This window comes from Nicotiana sylvestris, chromosome 4, assembly GCF_000393655.2.
Source record: "Nicotiana sylvestris chromosome 4, ASM39365v2, whole genome shotgun sequence".
Taxonomy (NCBI): domain Eukaryota; kingdom Viridiplantae; phylum Streptophyta; class Magnoliopsida; order Solanales; family Solanaceae; genus Nicotiana; species Nicotiana sylvestris.
In genome coordinates this window covers 37,707,896-37,730,722 of record NC_091060.1, presented here as the reverse complement: position 1 = coordinate 37,730,722, position 22,827 = coordinate 37,707,896, and positions in this window count along the sequence as shown.

Here is a 22,827-nt window from a genome sequence, read left to right as displayed (position 1 = left end):
TGAGGTAGAACAAATAAATGAAATAAATGAATTCAAATATGCGGTACAATCCTCCCCTTTGCAATAAACTCAAGCTCTACATTAGAAATTCTCTCCTTAACCGGAGCATATATAAAGATATAGTGGATCTCATCAAATAGGTTGTCATAATTCAATCAGGAAAACTCACAGATACACTGGTTTCTTGCCAAATATTATGCACAATTCCATGAGGATATTTTATAGAAATGCCAAGGCATACAGCCCAATCCAACATAAATATTTAAATTGTACACTACCGAGAGTCGAACAGCATGAACTATAGATGCATCTAGTAAACTACCGAGGCGAATGGCCCGCTCCCATGAGAATGTGGTACATAAATCCTGCCAAGGCGAACAGCCCGATACCTTTAGAATAAGAAGCATTAAGGGATCCTTGACCCCACTCATGAATAGACGTGTGAGTTATAATTTCTTTATCGAAAACTTTTCAATGAAACTTATATATATCGAGGAAAACATTTTGTAAGAGGAATACAATTATTTCATGTCTAATCATGAAACTCGTGAAGTCTCTACAATAGCAAATCTAGACTCAAGTAGTAATGTCAAATAGAGGAATTTAATAGACAAGAGACTGCTCAAAAAGTACAGCTATAGCATGATGTGAGCCTAAGTCTACCCGGACAATAACATAAATGTAATTACGTACGAACTCTCGTCACCTCGCGCGTACGTAGCCTACACAACAAGTAGCACACTTCAATTACAACACCTAGGGGTAATTTCCCCTTCACATGGTTAGACAAGAGACTTACCTCGCTCCGAAGTTCCATAACCGGCTCCAACATCGCTCCAACACCTCAAACCGACGTCCATCGCTCCAAAACTAGCCAAACAATATGCATACCAGTAAAAATATAATCTAATACTCATAACAAATCAATTTAAACAAATTCCAAACTCCGCTCGAAAAGTCGATAAATCAACCCTCGGTCCCACGTGCCCTAATTCCGAAAATATTCGAAGATAAACATTACTCATAATATTACTAACTCAAATATATAATTTATTCTCAATCTCATGTTCAAATTCCTAGTCAAAATCAAAAAATATCAATTTCTAAGTGTTTTCTTCAAAATTTCAAATTTTTATTAATTTCCATGTTTAAATCTTTATACAAACCAAGTATTTAACTTATAATAAGTGGGAATCACTTACCTTGTGTTGCTTGATGAAAATCTTCCTTTGAAGCTCTCCAAAATCGCCCCAACAAGTGAAAAATGAGAGAAGAAGGGCCAAATCCCGCTCTTAAAACAATTTTCCCCAGCGACCTTGTCGCACATGCGGGACAGTAGTCGCACCTGCGACATCGCTTCTACGACCACGCCACCGCTTCTGCGGAAATCACCCAAACACGATGCCTCGCACCTATGGTAACATTCCCTGCTTCTACAACATCGCAGGTGCAAGCTCTCTTCCGCTCCTGCGCCTTCTTCCGCTTCTGCACCCAACTCTTCGCTTTTGCGCTTGTGTAGATGCGGTCAAAACTCCGCACCTACGGTCCCTCCCATGGCTGACCTGCTGCGCTTATGGGACTCCTGGGCCGCTTCTGCGTCCCCGCACCTGCTACACCAGATGACAGCAGCTTCAACATATTCATAAGGCCAAATTCAATCCATTAACCATCCGGAATCCACCCGAGGCCCCCAGAACCTTAGCCAAATATACCAACATGTCCCAAAATACAATACAATACAAACTTGCTCGAGGTCTCAAATCACATCAAACAACGTCGAAATCACGAATCACTCCCCAATTCGAGCTCAATGAACTTTACAACTTCAAACCCCTATATTCAATGCCGAAACCTATCAAATCACGTCCGATTGACCTCAAATTTTACACACAAGTCACATTTGACATTATAGTCATACTCCAATTTCCAGAATCGAAATCCGACCCCGATATTAAAAAGTCCTCTCCCGATGAAACTTCTCAAAAACCTTCAAATTTCTAACTTTCCCCCAAAATGACCTACGGACCTCCAAATCCACTTCTGACGCGCTCCCAAAACTAGAATCACCATACGGAGCTATTCCTAGACTCAGAATCCCAAACGGATATCGATAACATTGAAATACACCTCAACCTAAATTTATGAAATTCTTCAAAAATGCCAATGACGCCAAAATGCTTCCGAGTCATCCAAAACCCGATCTGGACATACACCCTAGTGCAAAATAATCATATGAACCTGTTGGAACTTTCAAATCCGGATTCCTAGGTCGTTTACTCAAAAATCACACTTTAGTCAATTCCTCCAACTTAGAGCTTCCGAAATTAAAAATTAATTCCAAATCAACCCCGAACTTCCCGAAACTCAGTTCTGACCATACATATAAGTCATAATACTTGAAATGAAGCTATTCATGGCCTCAAACTGCCGAACACCATGCTAGAGCTCAAAACAACCGGTCGGGTCGTTACATTTCCTCCCACTTAAACATATGTTCATCCTCGAACTTGCTAAGAACTGCTCTAGTGTTGTCCGAAATCACTATTTAACACCTCGTGCACCTACCCATGCTACCACAACCCAGTTGAGTACATTAGCTTGAGCCAGTCTGAAGATTCTCCCCTTTACTTAGTCAAGTAAGCCCTAGAGCCCAATTCCAACATCAGGAATTCACTATCAGGCCTATTTCCATCATACGAACACCGTATCAATCACTATACAATGCACCAATACATGATTGCATACCTTTGTTGAATCCACACTAGGCACCGCATAATTCACATGACAATAATAACATCCTCTAATAACAATAGCCAACATTCCACGAATCTGATGCCCACAACACACCTCATGAAGCATACAAGTCATGTTCCAGCCCTTGCAATACTTCCACAATGGAAGAGATGTGTAGAAATGCTTAACCAACTGCCGAGTCGACAAATCATTGAGTCCTTCCTCTAGACAAGGACCATTACCCCATTATGAACCAAATAATGACATTTTCTTTTCAATATGCCTCATAAATTTCGATTGCACTGATCCCAGGTCCAATAATCTCGTCTCACCCAGTATACGCTGCTCAGGCAATAAGCCACCTCAAGCACTGCTAAAAGTCTCATATAATGCCACAATGTGCCAACAAGCTACAAACTCGAATGCGATAGATAAGGAAAAATGAGCTATAGAAAGAACTACTCAACCCAAGTAACTAATTAAACAACCGAAAAGATGTTATGAACCTTCCTCATAAATGAGAAACAAAACACACAATAATAGATATAGGGGGAACTGTACTCAACATCACACTATTGCAGTGTGCAACCCGATCCACACATGATACTGTTGCAACGTGCAACCCGATCCAACCATGATACCCGTGGCGGCGTGCCACCCGATCCAAACAATATACTTGTGGCGGCGTGCCACCCGATCCACACATAACAATCTATAAGGAAATACTTACCGAGCTAGAATGCTCATACATGCGAAATACCCAAATGCCAACCCCAAGCACGCGAAGCGCATAATAAAAATCCTAGGGAGAAGGATAACACCATACGCTATGAAACTCAAGCACAACTAAGGTTCAATAAAGGACATGCATCTTGTGGGCCATCCCGCTCTCACAACGCCACAAGCTACACGAGATCTCAATATGAGTGCGAATAATCAAACTGCCTTACAACCCACATGGCACAATAGAGATTACACAGAATAGTTGACAATAGAAATAACATCCCACACCCGAAGACTACTCTATAAATAACACTAAGCTGAAATGAACATATCCGGCCTGATATAGAGCCCACATTCATATTTAGATCCATCCAAGGATCTCAAACTGATTCTGATCATACCACATTGGGCCAATAACCTTTCAAGGATCCACAGTAACCTTTTTTCCCATGACACACAAGGATAGCCGTCAAATCCGGAACAAACTTCCATAGTCCTCAACAAATGAATCGAACACCCTCCAAGCATATTTTCTCAAATTAGCAATAGTACCATAATCTCCATACTTGGTCTCAATCTTTAATCAATCAAGTGACCACATGTCACACTTATACAATCTTTCCATGGGATATGCCCCCACGACTTTCCGCATCAGGTAACAAGTTTGCACATCCATACCACCAGTCTTACTAATGATGTAAAGCGAATCGGGAATCCATAAATCTGTACACCAAGCCTCTTACACAAGACACCGATCTCAGGTGATGCTAAAGACAATACCAGTTATCTCTAAACATCTGAATTCTTCCTTGTTCATTCGAGCTCTTGACACTCTTGCCAACACCAAACGACAACCTTGATCCTCAACTTCCAATTCTCAGGCCGCTCACTGCACCTAACATGCCAATACGCAAATGAATTTTACCATAACTCCTGAACCACTAATGGAATAAACACTCATCATACAAAAACCTCTTACTTAACTCATTTCAGGAGAACTATTGAAACACGCGACTGAAATCTCATAACCGCCAAAAATACAATCCCAAGTAGTGGTCTAAAACCGGAGCATATATATAGATATAGTGGATCTCATCAAATAGGTTGTCATAATTCAATCAAGAAAACTCATAGATATACTGGTTTTTTGCCAAATATTACGCATGATTCCACAAGGATATTTTATAGGAATGACGAGGCGTACGACCCGATCCAACATAATTATTTAAACTATACACTGCCGAGAGTTGAACGGAACAAACCATAGATGCATCTATTAAACTGCCGAGGAAAATGGCCTGCTCCTATGAGAATGTGGTACATAAATCCTGCCGAGGCGAATGGCCCGATCCCATTAGAATAAGAAGCTTTAACGGTTCCTTGACCCCACTCACGAATAAACATGTGAGTTATAATTTCTTTAACGAAAACTTTTCAATGAAACTTATATATATTGCGGAAAACATTTCGTAAGAGGAATACAATTATTTTATGTCTAATCATGAAACTCGTGAAGTCTCTACAATAGCAAGTCTAGCCTCAAGTATTAATGCCAAATAGAGGAATTTAATAGACAAGAAACTGCTCAAATAGTAGAGCTATAGCATGATGTGAGCCTAAGTCTACCCGGACAATAACATGAATATAGCTACGTACGGACTCTCGTCACCTCGCACGTACGTAGCCCCCACAACAAGTAATACACCTCAATTACAATACCTAGGGGTAATTTCCACCTCACGGGGTTAGACAAGAGACTTACCTCGCTCCGAAGTTCCATAACCGGCTCCAATGCTGCTTTAACTCCTCAAACCGATGCACATCGCTCCAAAACTAGCCAAAAAATGTGGAAACCAATAAAAATATACTCTAATACTCATAACAAATCAATTGAGACAAATTCCCAACTCCGCTCGAAAAGTCGATAACGCAACTCTCGGGCCCACGTGCCCGGATTTCGAAAAATTTCAAAGATAAACATTACCCATAACATTACTAACTCAAATAAATAATTTATTTCCAATTACATATTCAAATTCATGGTTAAAATCAATAACTATCAATTTCTAGGTTTTTTCTTCAAAATCCCAAATTTCTACTAATTTTCATGTTTAAATCCTTATACAAGCCATGTATTTAACTTATAAAAAGTGGGAATCACTTACATTGTGTTGCTTGATGAAAGTCTCCCTTTTAAGCTCCCCAAAATCACCCCAACCAAGTGAAAAATGAGATAAGAAGGGCCAAATCCCGCTCTTAAAACAATTTTGCCCAGCGACCTTTTTGCACCTGCGGGATAGTAGTCGCACCTGTGATGTCGCTTCTGCGACCACGCCACTGCTTCTGCGGAGATCAACCAAACACGATGACTCGCACCTGCAGTAACATTCCCCGCTCCTGCGACATCACAGGTGCGAGCTCCCTTCCACTCCTATGCCTTCTTTCGCTTTTGCGCTTTCGCAGATGCAGCCAAAAATCTGCACCTGCAGTCCTTCCCCTGGCTGACCTGCTCCGCTTCTGTGACTCCTGGGCCACTGTTGTGTCCTCTCACCTGTGGCCAAGACCTCGCAGGTGCGGTTATACCAGATGACAGCAGCTTCAGCATATTCATAATGCCAAATTAAATTCGTCAACTATCTGGAATCCACCCGATGCCCCCGGGACCTTGACCAAATATAACAACATGTCCCAAAATACAATACAAACTTTCCCAGGGCCTCAAATCACATCAAGTAGCATCGAAAACATGAATCACACCCCAATTCGAGCTCAATGAACTTTAGAACATCAAACTTCTACATTCGATGTCGAAACCTATCAAATCACGTCCGATTGACCTCAAATTTTGCAGAAAATTCACATTTGACATAACGGACCTACTCCAACTTCCGAAATCAGAATCCGACCCCGATATGAAAAAGTCCTCTCCCGATCAAACTTATCAAAAACCTTCAAATTTCTAACTTTCGCCAAATGACGCTAAAATGACCTACGGACCTCCAAATCCACTTCCGGTTGGTGTGGAGCGCAAATGGAATTTAAATATTTCTAGAATCACCATACAGAGCTATTCCCAGACTCGAAATCCTAAAGGGATATCGATAACATTGAAATACACCTCAACCCAAATTTATGAAATTCTTCCAAAATGCCAACTTCAACAATAGGCGCCAAAATTCTCCTGGATCATCCAAAATCCAATACAAACATACGCTCTAGTCCACAATTATCATACGAACCTGTTGGAACCTTCAAATCCCGATTCCGAGATCGTTTACTCAAAAATCACACTTTAGTCAATTCCTCCAACTTATAGCTTCCGAAATTTAAATTTTCTTTCCAAATCAACACCGAACCTCCTAAAACTCAATTCCGACCACACGTACAAGTCATAATACCTGAAGTGTAGCTATTCATGGCCTCAAACCGTCAAACGCCATGCTAGTCTCAAAACGACTGGTCAAATCGTTACAAGAAGAGTGTAAAAGCACGAAGGGTGATGCTGCGCCTTTTGTATTATTTATATTATTATTGTCATAGTGAGGAAGAGTGTTAAAGTACGAAGGATGATGTCATGCCAATTTCACATTATTATTTATTGATTTACAAAGTGAGGAAGAGAGTTAAAGCACGAAGAATGATGTCGTGCCATTTAAATTATTTATTTATCATATTGTGTCAAGAAAGAGAGTAAAAGAACCAAGGGTGATGTCGTGCCATTTATATCATTTATTCATCATTTCATGGTAAGGATGAGAGTAAAAGCACAAAGGGTGATGTCGTGCCATTTTTATATATATCCAGCTACCTATTTACTGTCGATGAATTATTGGGATCCTACGTGACACTTTTCTTGCTGAAATGTCTTAATTACTGTGTTCATTATTGCTTTGTATATGTATATACTTGCACAAGTTGTTTACGTATGTGTCTTATCATAGCCTCATCACTACTTCATCGAGGTTAGGCTCGACACTTACAGAGTATATGTGGTCGGTTGTACTCATACTACACTCTACACTTTTGTTCAAATTTTGGAATTAGTCCCAACGGCGTATCATAGACTTGCTCGGATCTAGCTACCCAGAGGGGACTTGAGGTATAACTGCACAGTGTTCGTAGTTCTGAAGCCCCAATCTACTGTATCTTAACTGTATGTTTTCTTTCTAACTGCTTGACTTTTATTCAGACCCTTATTTGTATTAATATAGTAGCTGGCACACTTGTGACACCAGATTCAGGGATGTATTTTGATGATTCGGTTGTTATGGTTTTTCGCACTTTATTTCAGTAATTGACATCAGTTTAATTTAATTTACTAAAAATTGGTTAAGATTATTCTAGCGTTGGATTGACTAGCAAGTTAAATGTAAGGCGCCATCATGGTCCTGAAGGTGGGAATTTCGGGTCGTCACAAGTTGGTTTTAGAGCACTAGGTTACTTAGGTCTTACAAGTCACGAGCAAGCTTAGTAGAGTCTGGAGGATCGGTACGGAGACGTTTGTAATTTTCTTCTAAAGGCTATGAGGTTTAGGAACAATATCATTTCTTTCTTATTCTGTCGTGCGATTTTATTTTACCATCGATGACTGAACCATTCTATTCTTGTTCTCTCGTAGATGGAGAGAACACATACTATATCTACCACCCTACAAGAGCCAGAACCCCCGGTGGCAACTATGACCAAGGGCAGAGGCCGAAGCCGAGGTCGTGCAAGAGGCTGAGGTAGAGGCAGAGGCAGAGCTCAGTCTAGAGATCGATTAGCATCACTTGTTGTAGAACCTCAGGTGGATTTGGAAGCGGAGGTTCTAGCTTAGACTATACCTGTTGAACCAGTTCAGGTCCTGGAAGGATTCATAGCTACTCTAGTGCTTCAGGATGCTCTAGTCCGTTTGGTGAGCCTTATGGAGGGTGTGGCCCATAATGGTACATTTCCAGTGGCACCAGCCGTCTCACAAGCTAGAGGAGGAGCACAGACTCCCATTACTCCCACTACGGAGCAAATGTCTCCCTAGTGTCAATCTCCAGCAGCCCCTCCAGTTAGGGTAATTTAGTCGGTTATTGCAGCACAGGCCGGTGATAGGCCCGCCATGTCTTCTAAGGCTTTATTGAGGCTGGATAAGTTTACTAAGCTCTTTCCAGTTCACTTTAGTGGTGCTTATTCTGAGGACCCACTAGACTATCTTGATCGCTGCCATGAGGTGATGCGGAACACGGGTATAGTCGAGACTAATGGAGTGGAATTTTCTTTGTTTCGGATGACGGGTTATGCCAAGAGGTTGTGGAGAGATTATATGTTGACAAGACCAGTTGGGTTGCATGAGCTTACCTGAGATCAGTTCTTTTAGCTATTCATAGAGAAGTTCCTCCCTGTCACACTGAGAGAGGATTACCGCAGGCAGTTTGAGCGTGTCCAGCAGGGAAGTATGGCTATCACTTAGTACGAGACCCATTTTATGGATCTAGCCCCCCATGCTACTATCTTTCCCCCTACTGAGAGGGAAAGAGCGAGGAGATCCATTGAGGGACTCACTTACTTTATCAAGCTCAGATGGCCAAGAAGACCGGGGTGATATTTCCTTTCAGGCATCTACAAATGTTGCTAGATGAATAGAGATGGTTTTTGCCAGGAAAGGGAATAGATGTCTGATAAGAGATCTCGTCAATTTGGTGGGTTCAGTGGTGCCTCGTCTGGAGGTAGGGGTACTTTTGGTAGGGGCCATCCTCCCAGGCCATTTCAGTCAGCACTTCAGGCATCTCAAGGTGATTTAGGCAGTCGTGGTCCTAATGTGTGTCACCCAAACCTGTTAGCTTATAGTGCACCACCAGCTCATATTAGTGCACCCCTGATTCAGAGTCATCAGGGTGGTTATCCATGTCGACAAGGTGTTGATACCCAATTTTTCCCTGTATATTTTTAATATGTAAAATACTCTCAAAATAGCATGTATTTGCATATATAAGTATATCCCAAGGTTTTATTATTTTTCTCTTAATTTTTAAATATTTTTAAATCAATTTATTGCTCTATTTTATCAAGAAAACCCCAGTAATTATCCCCAATTATTATTTTGGGTGATTCATTTATTGGATTCTCATATTTATATAGCTAGAATAATTTTTGCATATTTGTTACAAATTTATTTAGTATTTTTAAAGCTAAATTGCATATAATTGCAATATTGGCCTCTTTCAAGATTTAATTGTAATTATATTTATAAAATCGAATCCAGTATTTTTGATTTGATAATTATGTATTATTAATCATTTTAGTACCTTTAATTTATTTCCAGAAATTATTTACTATCTTTTATAAAATAAATAAGGGAAAATGGCTATTTAAATGTTAGCCCATTTGCATTTCAATTTTAGCCAGATTTGATACCCCAATTAAACCCAATTTCAAATCCAATTACCCAGCCCAAATCCTAAATCTACCTGACCCACGACCCTTTAAAATAACCCGCCCGGATTCCCCTTCAATCCAGGTCGTTGATAAAAATGATCAACGGCCACCCTTAACCCCTTCCTTTTTTAACCCGACCTAACCCTTAAACCTAATCATTTCCCTTCTGTAGCCGCCCTTGATTCCCCCCCCCCTTTCTCCTAGTTCTCTCTCAAGATCCCCTCAAACCTCAGTCGCCTTCCTCTACCTCCACCCTAAAATCACTGGAATCCATGGCTTCCAAGGCCACTGAAGTCCTATACCGGCCTCCTATAACTCCTACACGCCTGGTTATTATAGTTTCAAGGCCTGACCCTAAAGAAGCTTGGTCCAGACTTTGTTCGATTCGAGTTCTATGGCCGTCTCCAACCTTGCTCCGGCCAGCCACATCTATTCGAGCCTGATCTCGACTTCTTCTGCTTATATCAATGACTTTCCAAGCCATTCTCAGTATTTGGGTTCTTCTGAAACCCTAACTGTTGAGGTTCTTCTGATTTCTTTAGATCTGTTCTAGATCCGTATTTTCCCTAAACTTTCAAATGCTTTCTTAAAGTTTCTTTCAAAACTTTGTTTTCAAAACCTTTATCTTTTCCAATTTAGGGTTTTGGCAAGATATATAGAAGTCTCTCTAATCTTTAGCATGTTCTAATATGTTTCTTATGTTGTTTTTCTACTATATTTCTTATGTTGATTCTTCTACTATGTTTCTTTATGTTAAAGTTGTCAGTTCTTTCTTAGGGTTTCTGATTTTATTTTCTTTGTTGATAATTTTGCCTGATTCTCTTGTCTTTCACTTCTACACTCGATTGATGGCAAAAACCCTAAGATTTGGGGTTCATTTTATTTTTGATATTATTTGCTATGTGATTTGTTTGTTCCTCATCTCCGAACTTGTTTGGTATCAAAACCCTAATTTCTTTGGACCTATTTGAGTTTCTGAAGTTGTTTCATCTGTTGCTCGACTGAATTTCAAAATCTTTTGTTTATTTATATGATTCTGAATCCCTGCTAAACTCTTCTAAGGTCTTTCTATTGGACCCTTTGCATGCTATTTGATACTCTCTCCCTTCTCCATTGTCGAGTTACTGAAACTGAACTATGTGACTACCATGTTCCTATAGTCCACTACTTACTGATTTTGCAATTGCATGACACTTTTCTTTGTCCTAAACTCAACCTCGCGTGCCTAATACTTGTGTGCTCTTTATATATGCTGAGCTTCTCCTCTAAAATGACTTTCAATTTTTGACTGATTTCAGACCTCCTTGTGTAAGTCTGATTGATTCTTTCCTTGTTGTACTAATTTCCCTGTATCTTTGTTTGATTTGAAAACTTTCCTTAGCCTTTCTGACTTGGTTTATTCATGAATCAGTAATTTTAAATCTCTGACTCCTTGATTTACGATGTACTAATTTATTCTTACCTTATTTGTTTAACCGTGTATTTCAAAGATCCTTCACTTAATTAAACTCTTGTGTATTTACCCCTAATTATCTATTTTGCACAAGATGCTTATTTGATCTCTTTCCTTAAATGACTTCTGTTCATTACCATTTAAGTTTGAACTACTCCTTAATTAAAGGAAGTTCTTCTATTGATTTATTCTAATTGGTACATGGTTATTTTCTTGTCTTATTCTCTGCCTGTTTTCAAACTATAAATACCATGCTCTTTCATTGACACGAACACTCTTAGTTTTCTTAAACTCACACTCACATTCAAAAAGCACTCTCTCTCTTGTTACTTGTACTGTGGCATGTTTTCTTTCAAGTACTGCTACTGCTGTGTTTTGCTCCTCTGAAACTGGTATGTCCTGATTAAGGTTTTCAGTAACCACAACAATGTGTTTATTTAATACATTCACTTGCATGTCTGCCTATTGCTTATGTTTAGTTCGGAATTTACTTTAACATGCTGTAATTTCCTTACTATTATGAATCCCAAACCCCTTACCCTAATGTGTTTGATGCTAATGGTTTGCTTGAGGCATGACAGTATTAAGTATTATTGTCTATGGCTCAAACTTGATTCCCCTAGAATCATAACCTTCATGTCACTATCATATGTTGTGTATTCTTGTTTATTTATAAGCATAACAGCACTCTATATTGCAGTGCATGCCCAGAATTACCTAAATGTCTAATCACATAGACTCTTTGCAACTTCCCTATTCCCCTTAACCCTTTTTGTGTACTTGTTTGTAGCTGTTTCCCTCTCCTTCACCCCTTTAGAACTTTATTCCTCACTTGCACTCTCTCTTAGACTTTAAGTTATGCCCCCTCTTGTGAGCCTTGCCTTGGGACCCCTTGAGCTCCCTCTGAACTTGGACACTTGAGGGTTGTCCTTTCCACACTGCACTTATCCCCATTCTGATAATGCAATTTGGGTGTGAGCATTACCCGGAGTCCCATTAAGGCTCTTAGGGAACTTTGACACACTCAGATTGGAGAAAGGCTTTGGATAAATGGTCTTTGAGTAGGGTCTATCATGTAACTCAGAGAGGAAGTCAGAATGAAGCTTCCTCTAGTTGTACTTTTTTTTACTTTTCCTGATCTAATTTTATTTATTCTGGTTTGTAATATTTTGTAATAAACATTTGGGGATGGTTAGTGAAAAAGGGTGGGTAACTATGTATGCAAAAGGTAGAAATCATATCTATAGGATTCTGCATATTTAACTTCACTTAAAAATCATGGCTATAGGATTTTGCATATTCAAACTTCACTTAGAAATCATGTCTATAGGATTCTGCATATTTAACTTCACTTACAAATCATGTCTATAGGATTGTGCATATTTAACTTCACTTAGAAATCATGTCTATAGGATTTTGCATATTCAAACTTCACTTAGAAATCATGTCTATAAGGCTTCTGCATTTCGACGCTACATCTACAAGGTCTTAAAATCAGTAACGCCTAGAAAGCATGCCTATAGGAGTTTCTAAAAAAATCTAATTCGCCTCACTCAGTGTCAGATATAAAGCCAGTAGTAATGGCTTTTATCATTTGCAGAACTTGTAATCAATTCGTTTAAATTCTGCCTCCCTCTTTCAATAATCTGAGTCCCTCACTTATCAAGTTTAATGAGTATGCATTTAAACAGTTCATTTCAAGCCTTACTGTTTCATTGCTTTCTGAATCCAGTAGACACCATGCTTATAGGATCCTTGTCCAACACTTAGGCAAGCCCTAGGGTAATAAATATAAACTGAATCTGCTTCTGTTAATAATTACAACCAGCAGGCATGCCTAATTCGGACTTCTTGTCTGAGTTATATGATAAGCTGAAATTGTCTCAACAATTTCCTCTCACTCGTCTTTAATACCTTTTTAAATCAGACCTAAATAGTATGTGTAAGTCATGCTAATTACGTGTTTCTTTGTTTAAAGAGGTATATCTGAGCCTTTGCTTGTTATATGCTTTCCCCAATTTGCAATATGTGTTTTGTACGTCGCCTTAGAGTTTTTTTCCTTTGAAACTACAAATAAGCCTAATATCCCTCCCTTTTTGGATTAGTTGTCCTAAATGTCTTCGGGGCTAATAGGATTGGGACGGGTAATAGCATGCAATAAGTAAATGAGATCAATCCGCTCTTTAAATACCTTAACGGGGTGGGAAGGGTAGATATGGATATGATGACTACGCGATAAGGTCACGTATAGCCCCTCATTGAGGAGTGATTACCGGACATTGTGTGGGGTGATCCATATTGTTAATAAACCTAGGACCCCTTTCCCTTATTTCTTTATTTATTTTATCATTTCAACTTCTTTTTTAAAAAAAATCAGCTTTCTTTGCTCTTCCAAACTTTATTTATTTTCAAACCATTATATGAACCCCCCTCTTATTTGAGCCCTATTTATCTACATGTTAATTGCACCCCAAATTCACAATAATCGTCTGGCCAGGAACCACACTAGTAGATTCTGAGGGGTGTCTAACACCTTCACCTTGGAATAATTTCAAGCCCTTACCCTAATCTCTGGTTATTCAAAATCAAACTCTTTGGTGCCCTAATGCACACTAATCATTAGGTGGCGACTCTTCAAACGCAAACCCAATTCCCAAAAGGAATGAGTTGTCCCTCCAAATGTCATAAACCCGATTTCACTCTAGAAAAAGGGGGCACGACAACATGGCGACTCTGCTGGGGATTTTTAAGCTTTTACCATTTCAGACTATTATTGTAAATTTATGCTTCTTTATGCGCAATTATCTGTTTATTTCTTTCAAGCATTCAATTTTCTTTTTGATTGCAAAACTGACTTGTCTTTTTATTTCTTTCCTTTATTACTTTCCTTTACCGCTTTCCTTTACTACCGCTTTAAATTATGAAAAACTGTTGTATTTACTGCTTTCCTAACATGCAAATATGTGACAACTTGCTTTAATTGTTGCATAATCATGTTCAACATCATATTCCACTCGTGCCAAACAAATACCATATCAACGCTTATATTGAGTGGTTGCGCTCTTCCAATATTATCACCCCCTAAATCCGGAAAAAGCATATTTGCGGTAAAACCAGTCGATCAACGGTGTAGTCTACGGTTCCATGTCTTTCCCCCTTGAGTTGTCCGCTCAAGGGTTCCAGTCTAAAACCCCATAGAAACCTCACTCTATTTAAACTGTGCATGCACCATGGTAAAACCTAGCCGAGTTAGTTATGTTGTCCGCATAATGACTCTTTAAGTTAGCCTTGTCCAAAGTCCACTAGGTTTCCCTAAACCCAAACGGACATCCCCACGTTCTGTGCATTTATTTGGAGAACTAAATGCTTCATGCTAATTGTTAATGTTAAATAGTCGAGTCCGGCAGGGGTATGGTCTTAACCCTTTTGTTTTGCAGAAAATGAAGAATGAGGTCCCTAGTTTCGGAATGGTTAGCATGCCCCCACTCTTGCTAGATTGGTGGAGAAGTCTTCCATTAGATGATCAAATCAATAAGTGGAAAGAGAGGGCCGCTAGAGCTAGCGAAAAGTTGGAATATCTGGAATACAGTCTGCTGGAAATAGAAGGAAAAGTGAGGAAGAGAGTCACCGACTGCCACAACGCTGAGGGAAACGAAGGAGAACACCTGGCAAAGGCATTTTTAATGGTGAACCTACACGAACTGGAGGATTTGATCAACGAGAGCATTCAGCCTGAGGAAGGTCCTTCAAGGACCAAAAAGATAGGAGTTTATCTTTTCACTTTATGAATGTAATAAGGCCAATGACCATTACTGATTTTCATTTCCTATTTATTTAGTGTCAATTTGGGATTCGTCTATTTTTATCAATAAAATGAGGCATTTAGCATTTTATGTTCTCCAAATCAATTTGTCGCTAGGCCTACCTCGGGAACAAAGAGGTCCCCAAATTAGGACACGATTTACATTCTTGCACTATGTGTTTAAATATCGCAATATTTTCTTATAATCCTTACTAACTTGTTACCTTTTTATTTTTACTTTTGTTTTACTCCCCTCCCTAAAGGTTAGTTCGCGCACTCTAGCAACATCATCTTATTCCACAAGATCCAGGGGCCTTCCACCCACTCCTCCTCTTAGTCCTGTCAAAAACAAGAACAAAGGGAAGATGGAAGATTCGAACAACGCTAGAAAGGAGAACTCAACTGAATGAGTAGAGGTCACTCATGGTCATGGTACTCAGGTTTCCAAATAAAATGCATCCCAACTCGAACAAAACCTGCTGAAATTTTAAGAAGAACTTGATCAGGTTCGGAATCTGGTAAATCTGTCATTTTCTCTCACCACTCTAGATGTCAATTTCCCCAATACTCAGAACCCCACACTTCCACAAAATATCCCAAAGCCACAGAGCCATCTCGCTCCTGCAACACCTGTCATACTTCCAACAATACCCCATTGCTCATCCCGGAACCCCAAAACTCCACAAATGACCACTTCCACACCCATGTATGTGGAGACCATGCCACACTCCACCCAACCCATCTCAAGAACACCTGAGTCAGATGATAAAAACTCGCTCATCAGGAACCTGGTTGAGGAACTTAAGAAATTGACTAGCCAGATTCAAGGCGTTGAAGGAAGCAAGGGAATTGAGGGGTTGAACTATGAGGATCTTTGCATACAGTCCGATGTCAAACTGCCCGAGGGGTACAAACCTCCTAAGTTCGGGATGTTTGATGGTACAGGGGATCCAAGAGTACATTTGAGAACATACTATGACAAGCTGATTGGAGTAGGGAAAGACGAGAGAATCCACATGAAGCTTTTCATGAGTAGTCTGAAAGGAGATGCTCAATCTTGGTACATTAGCCAAAATTCGAAGAAGTGGTCAAATTGGGTAGTTATGGCATCCGACTTTATGGATAGGTTCATGTTTAACACGGAGAATGTGCCAGATATGTTCTACATCCAGAATCTAAAGAAGAAACCTACAAAAACATTTCGCGAGTATGCTACTCGCTGGAGGTCCGAAGCTGCTAAAGTCAGACCTGCCTTAGAAGAGGAACATATGAACAAATTCTTTGTCCTGGCTCAGGACCCGTAGTATTATAAAAGGCTGATGATGATTGAGAGCCATAAATTTTCCGACATTATCAAGCTGGATGAAAGGATTGAAGAAGGCATCAAAAGTGGTATGGTTACGAACGTCAAGGCCTTGCAAGATACAAATAAGGCCTTACAGTCCGGTGGTGTGTCCAAGAAAAGGGACGTAGGAGCCGTAATGGTGGAACAGAGAACCAAATCTCCCATCAAATACCAAACCTATCCAATGCCTCCACTCACATATCAGCCTACTCCAAACTACCAATCACCCTCACCCTCTTACCAAACCACTTATCAATCATCTCCACCACCTATATATCAACCTACTTCACCCAGATATTCCCAACCTGCACATGTTTACCAAGCCTACAATGCTCAACCATCCCACCATCAATCACCTCCTACATGCCAAAACTTCCCTAGACATCAAACAAATTTTGACCGCAGACCTCCTAAACAGTATACAGCCATTGTTAAACCCATTGACAAATTATACGAGAGACTCAAAGCCGCTGGTTATGTCACCCCTATCCCTGCCATAACCCTTGAGAACCCTTCTCAATGGATCAATCCAAACAAATCCTATGCATACCATTCCGGCATGAAGGGACACACTATCGACAAATGTCGTTCTCTGAAAGACAAGATCCAGGCTCTTATTTACAACAAAATTATTGTGGCAAATGAACCTACTCCAAATGTCCGCAATAACCCTCTAGCAGACCACAAGGGTGGAGGCATTCACATGATCGAAATAGAGGATGATTGGGATCCCGAGGGGTCAATTAGGTTGATCACAGAAGGTGATGATCCAAAGAAACCAATAGTTACTCTTAATCCAATCATAGACCAGAACCCATCTGGGGACGCTGAGGTAAACATATCTATGCCACTTGAATTTGAAGCAACTGCGAAGATACCAACACCAATTGAGGTCGAATTCGTGACTCCAGCAAATGCATCTCCACCATTTAAAGTTGCAGTTTTACCTCCCAAAGCACATGCTCCGTTCGAAGTGAAGATGTTCAGGCCTATCCCAGTGGCGATGTCGGTTGTAACACCATTCCATACTAAGTCTATACCATAGAACTACACAGCTGAGGCAAGGAGGAAGGGCAAGGTTAGGTTTGAGAAAATTATTGCCACATAGGGTATAAGGAGGATCGGCAGGGTCTATACCCCGGAACACCTAGCTGAGTAAAGCAAGCAGGCCTCCAATCGGTCACCCATCATTGAGACAGGTCCAAACTATCTTTGGAGAAAGATACAGGCCAAAGAATACTCGGTCATCGACCAATTGAACAAAACACCGGCGCAAATCTCCATACTTGCTTTGCTACAAAATTCTGAGGCACACAAGAATGCTTTGTTGAGGGTGCTAAGTGAAGCACACGTGCCAAGCAACATTACTGGCAGATAAATGGTTAACATGGTCGTACAGGTATTGGAGAGTCACAAAATTACTTTTCATGAGGATGAGCTACAGCCTGAAGGGTTAGGGCACAACAAAGCACTGCACATCACTGTGCAATACGAGGATTACTTTATCACCAGGATCCTAATTGATGAAGTTCCATCCTTAACATTTGTCCGCTGGTAACGCTCAAGAATTTGGGTAAGGGACTGCACGAGATAAAGGATGGGGCCATCAACATGAAAGCCTTCGACGGTTCCTAGAGGTACACTATTGGGGAAATTATTCTGTGTTTGCAAATGGGGCCAACTTGGTTCGATGTCGATTTCCAAGTGATAGACGTGCCGGCATCTTACAATCTACTGTTAGGATGGCCATAGATCCATGCCACTAGGGCTGTAGCATCGACACTGCATTAGGCGGTAAAGTTTGAATGGAATCGAGGTGATCATTCACGGGGACTGTAGCAACTCTATAAACAGTCGCCAGACCATTCCATCAATCAAAGGGAGAAAGAAGCTAGGTGGAGAGACTTACCATCACATTGAACGGGTGAATGTTGTTGACAAAGACAAATGGTGGGATAACAAGATCGAGAGTATGCTGAATTGGAGAGGGTACGAACCTGGCAAAGGGCTTGGCAAGAATCTCCAAGGAATCGCTAAGCCTATCAAACTCAAGAAACAGGGCACCACTTTCGGTCTGGGATATGAGTACACCCGGGAGGAATTCAACAGCAGGTCGCCTCCATCGCGTGGTCCTTACTATCTGCTGGAGTAGCCTATACCACATTTGGAGTAGACTTTCCAACCGGCCGATATTATTTATGGGCCAGAAGAAGAGGAAGCATTGGCAGCGGTGAAGAATTTGTTCTTAGAAGATAGTGATATGGACTGATGTGTCATTCTCAAGGAGGAAGGGGAGGAAGGCCCTTCCATACAAGCCGTAAGCAGAGGGGCCCACCTCAATAATTGGACCATCAGGACAACCAGAGCCCAACGAGCCTTGGGGTAGCAAAGCTAAAACAAGCACTGTTTTGATTTACTAAAAGATTGTTATTTTTTCTCTCGCATGTTTTCAATTCCCGCAATAAGATCTTCAATGTTCAAAACAATTATGCAATTTATCAAAGCATTCTGACTTTTCTTATGAATCAACATTTATTACTATTATTTTTTCTCATTACTTTACTTATACAGCATTACTATTACTTATTTTGATGAACCAATGACTGTGACATGCAATAAGACAACGCAACAAACAGACACAGATTCAGTGGAAGATGAAATACCATAAGAGGTTGTTAAGGAAGTTGAGAATTTTGAGAACAGACCTAAGTCCAACCTGGACGAGACCGAGATTGTTAACTTGGGAGATGAACAGAACGTCAAAGAAACAAGAATCAGTGTCCACTTATCGCTACTAGAAAAGAAGGAATACACAGAATTTCCAAAAGAATATGAAGACATATTCGCTTGGTTGTATGATGACATGGCTGGTCTGAGTACATCTATTGTGGCTCACAAACTGCCAACCTATCAATATGTCCGACGGTAAAGCAAAAGCTCAAAAAGTTTAAGCCTGACATGAGTCTGAAAATCAAGGAAGAAGTCACTAAGCAAGTCAAAGCCAAGGTTCACAGGGTAGTAGAATACCCAACATGGTTAGCCAACATTGTGCTAGTACTAAAGAAGGATGGAAAGGTCAGAGTTTGTGTCGACTATCGGGATCTCAACCAGGCCAGTCTGAAAGACGACTTCTCCTTGCCAAACATACACATCCTGATTGATAATTGCGCCAAGCATGAATTGCAGTCATTTGTGGATTGTTTCGCAGGATATAATCAGATCTGGATGGATGAAGAAGATTCTGAGAAAATGGCTTTCATTACGCCGTGGGGAATGTACTGTTACAAGATGATGTTGTTTGGCCTGAAGAATGCAGGGGCCACCTACATGAGGGCCATGACTACCATCTTCCATGATATGATACACAAGGCGATAGAGGTGTATGTAGATGATGTTATTATCAAGTCCAAGAAAGTCACTAACCACATGGAAGATTTGAGGAAGTTCTTTAACAGATTACGGAGGTACAACCTGAAACTGAATCCCGCGAAGTGTGCATTTGGGGTTCTTGCCGGAAAACTACTTGGGTTTATTGTGAGTCGCCAAGGAATAGAACTAGATCCATTAAAGGTCAAAGCTATTCAAGAATTGCCACTACCAAAGAACAAGAAGGGCATTATGAGTTTCTTGGGGAGTCTTAACTACATCAGCCGGTTCATAGCACAATCTACTATAAGCTGATCTTTAAGATGTTGAAGAAGGACGCCGCTACCAAATGGACTGATAATTGCCAAAATGCTTTCGATAGAATCAAGGAATACTTGTCAACAATACCAGTCTTAGTTCTGCCTGAGCCAGGTAGACCCTTATTACTCTACCTTGCAGTATTGGATGGAGCATTCAGTTGTGTTTTAGGGCAGCATGATGAAACGGGGAGGAAGGAGCATGCCATTTATTACCTCAGTAAGAAGTTCACCCCGTACGAGGCCTGGTATTCTCTGTTAGAGCGCACCTGCTGTGCTTTGACTTGGGTAGCTCAGAAGTTGAGGCACTACTTCTGTGCCTATACTACATATCTCAAATCAAGGATGGATCCTTTAAAGTACATCTTCCAGAAGCCCATGCCCACTGGCAAGCTAGCCAAGTGGCAAATCCTGTTGAGTGAGTTCGACATTGTCTACGTGACTCAGAAAGTAATCAAGGGTCAGGCATTGGCAGATCACCTTGCTGAAAATCCCATAGATGGAGAATACGAACCCCTGAAAATGTATTTTCCTGATGAAGAGGTGTCATTCATAGGAGAAGACATTGCGGAATCCTATGATGGTTGGAGATTATTTTTTGATGGAGCAGCAAATTTCAAAGGAGTTGGCATAGGAGCAGTCCTGGTATTAGAAACCGGTCAGCATTATCCGGTGTCCACCAAACTCAGGTTCCCGTGCACCAACAATATGGCCGAGTACGAAGCCTGCATCTTAGGACTCAAAATGGCTATTGACATGAACATTCAAGAGTTGCTAGTGATCAAAGATTCGGACCTACTTATACATCAGGTCCGAGAAGAATGGGCAACCAAGAACTCCAAGATACTCCCGTATCTACATTATTACAGGAATTGAGAAAGAGGTTCATAAAAATAGAATTCCAACATGTTCCCAGGGTTCAGAATGAATTCGTCGATGCATTGGCTACCCTATCATCAATGATACAACATCCAGACAAGAACTTCATTGATCCCATTCCGGTAAAGATCCATGATCATCCAGCTTATTGTGCTCATGTTGAGGAAAAAGTAAACGGAAAACCTTGGTTTCATGATATCAAGGAATATTTGACGAAAGAAGAATACCCAAAACTTAAAAATCCTACTCAGAAACGCGCCCTTCGGAGGTTGTCTAACAATTTCTTTCACATCGGAGGGATCCTGTATAGGAGGACTCCTGATTTGGGGTTACTAAGGTGTGTCAATGCAAAGGAAGCATCCAGGTTACTAGAGGAAATTCACGCGGGGACCTGCGGTCCGCATATGAATGGCTTCGTCTTAGCAAAGAAGATACTCCGAGCTGGTTACTTTTGGATGACTATGGAAACAGACTACATCCAGTATGTCCAAAAATGTCACCGCTACCAAATACATGTAGACATGATAAAGGTACCTCCAAATGAGTTTAGTGCAACGAGCTCACATGGCCCTTAGTCGCTTAGGGAATGGAAGTTATCGGACTAATCGAACCTGCCGCTTCCAACGGGCACAGGTTTATCCTAGTAGCAATTGACTATTTCACCAAATGGGTCGAAGCAGCATCTTACAGAGCATTAATTAAGAAAGTCGTGGCAGACTTTGTTCGCAAACCGCATCGTTTGTCGATTCGGGATTACGGAGTCAATCATCACTGATAATGGTTCCAACCTCAACAGTGACTTGATGAAAGCCATGTGTGAAACCTTCAAGATCAAACACAAGAATTCTACAGCCTACAGACCTTAGATGAACGGAGCAGTAGAAGCCACCACTAAGAATATCAAGAAGATATTGAGGAAAATGATAGAGAAGCATAAATAGTGGCACGAGAAGTTATCGTTCGATTTACTGGTATATCACACCACAGTCCGCACATCAACCGGGGCAACCCCCTATATGTTGGTTTATGGTACAGAGGCAGTCATTCCCGTTGAAGTGGAAATTCCCTCCCTAAGGATCATACAAGAAGCTGAGCTCGACGATGTAGAGTAGGTGAAGAGTCGTTACGAGAAGCTGGCTCTTATCGATGGAAAGAGAATGAATGCAGTTTGCCATGGTCAACTTTATCAGAATAGAATGTCCAGAGCCTTCAACAAAAGAGTCAAGCCGAGACAGTTCACACCGAAACAGCTAGTGTTAAAGAAAATTTTTCCGCATCAAGATAAAGCCAAGGGGAAATTCTCTCCCAACTGGTAGGGTCCATACATGGTTCACCGAGTTCTGACAAGAGGAGCCCTCATACTCGAAGAAATGGACGGAGAAGTCTGGCCGAAGCCAATCAATTCAGATGCAGTCAAGCCTTACTATGTGTAATCTTTATGCTTTCCTCATATGATGTAATTTGAACTATGCCTGACCTGATTCCTATTTAAGAGGGGATACGTAGGCAGCCCTATGGGTTCGGTCACATTCAATAAAACTTTTATTTCCCCCCCGCAATTGGAAACTGGAGCAGAATTTTGAGGAGGAGCCTCAAAATTCCAAAGTTAATTTCAGCCAATCATCGCTAGCAACAGTCGAAAGAATCAATCCATTAAATTGGGGCAGAATTTTGAGGAGGACCCTCAAAATTCCGTAACAAAAAGGGTTGCAATGTCTTGAACCATGTCGCAGTCGTTGGTTCATCTAAAGAAAACTATTACTCCCTCCGTTTCAATTTATGTGAACCGATTTGACTGGGCACG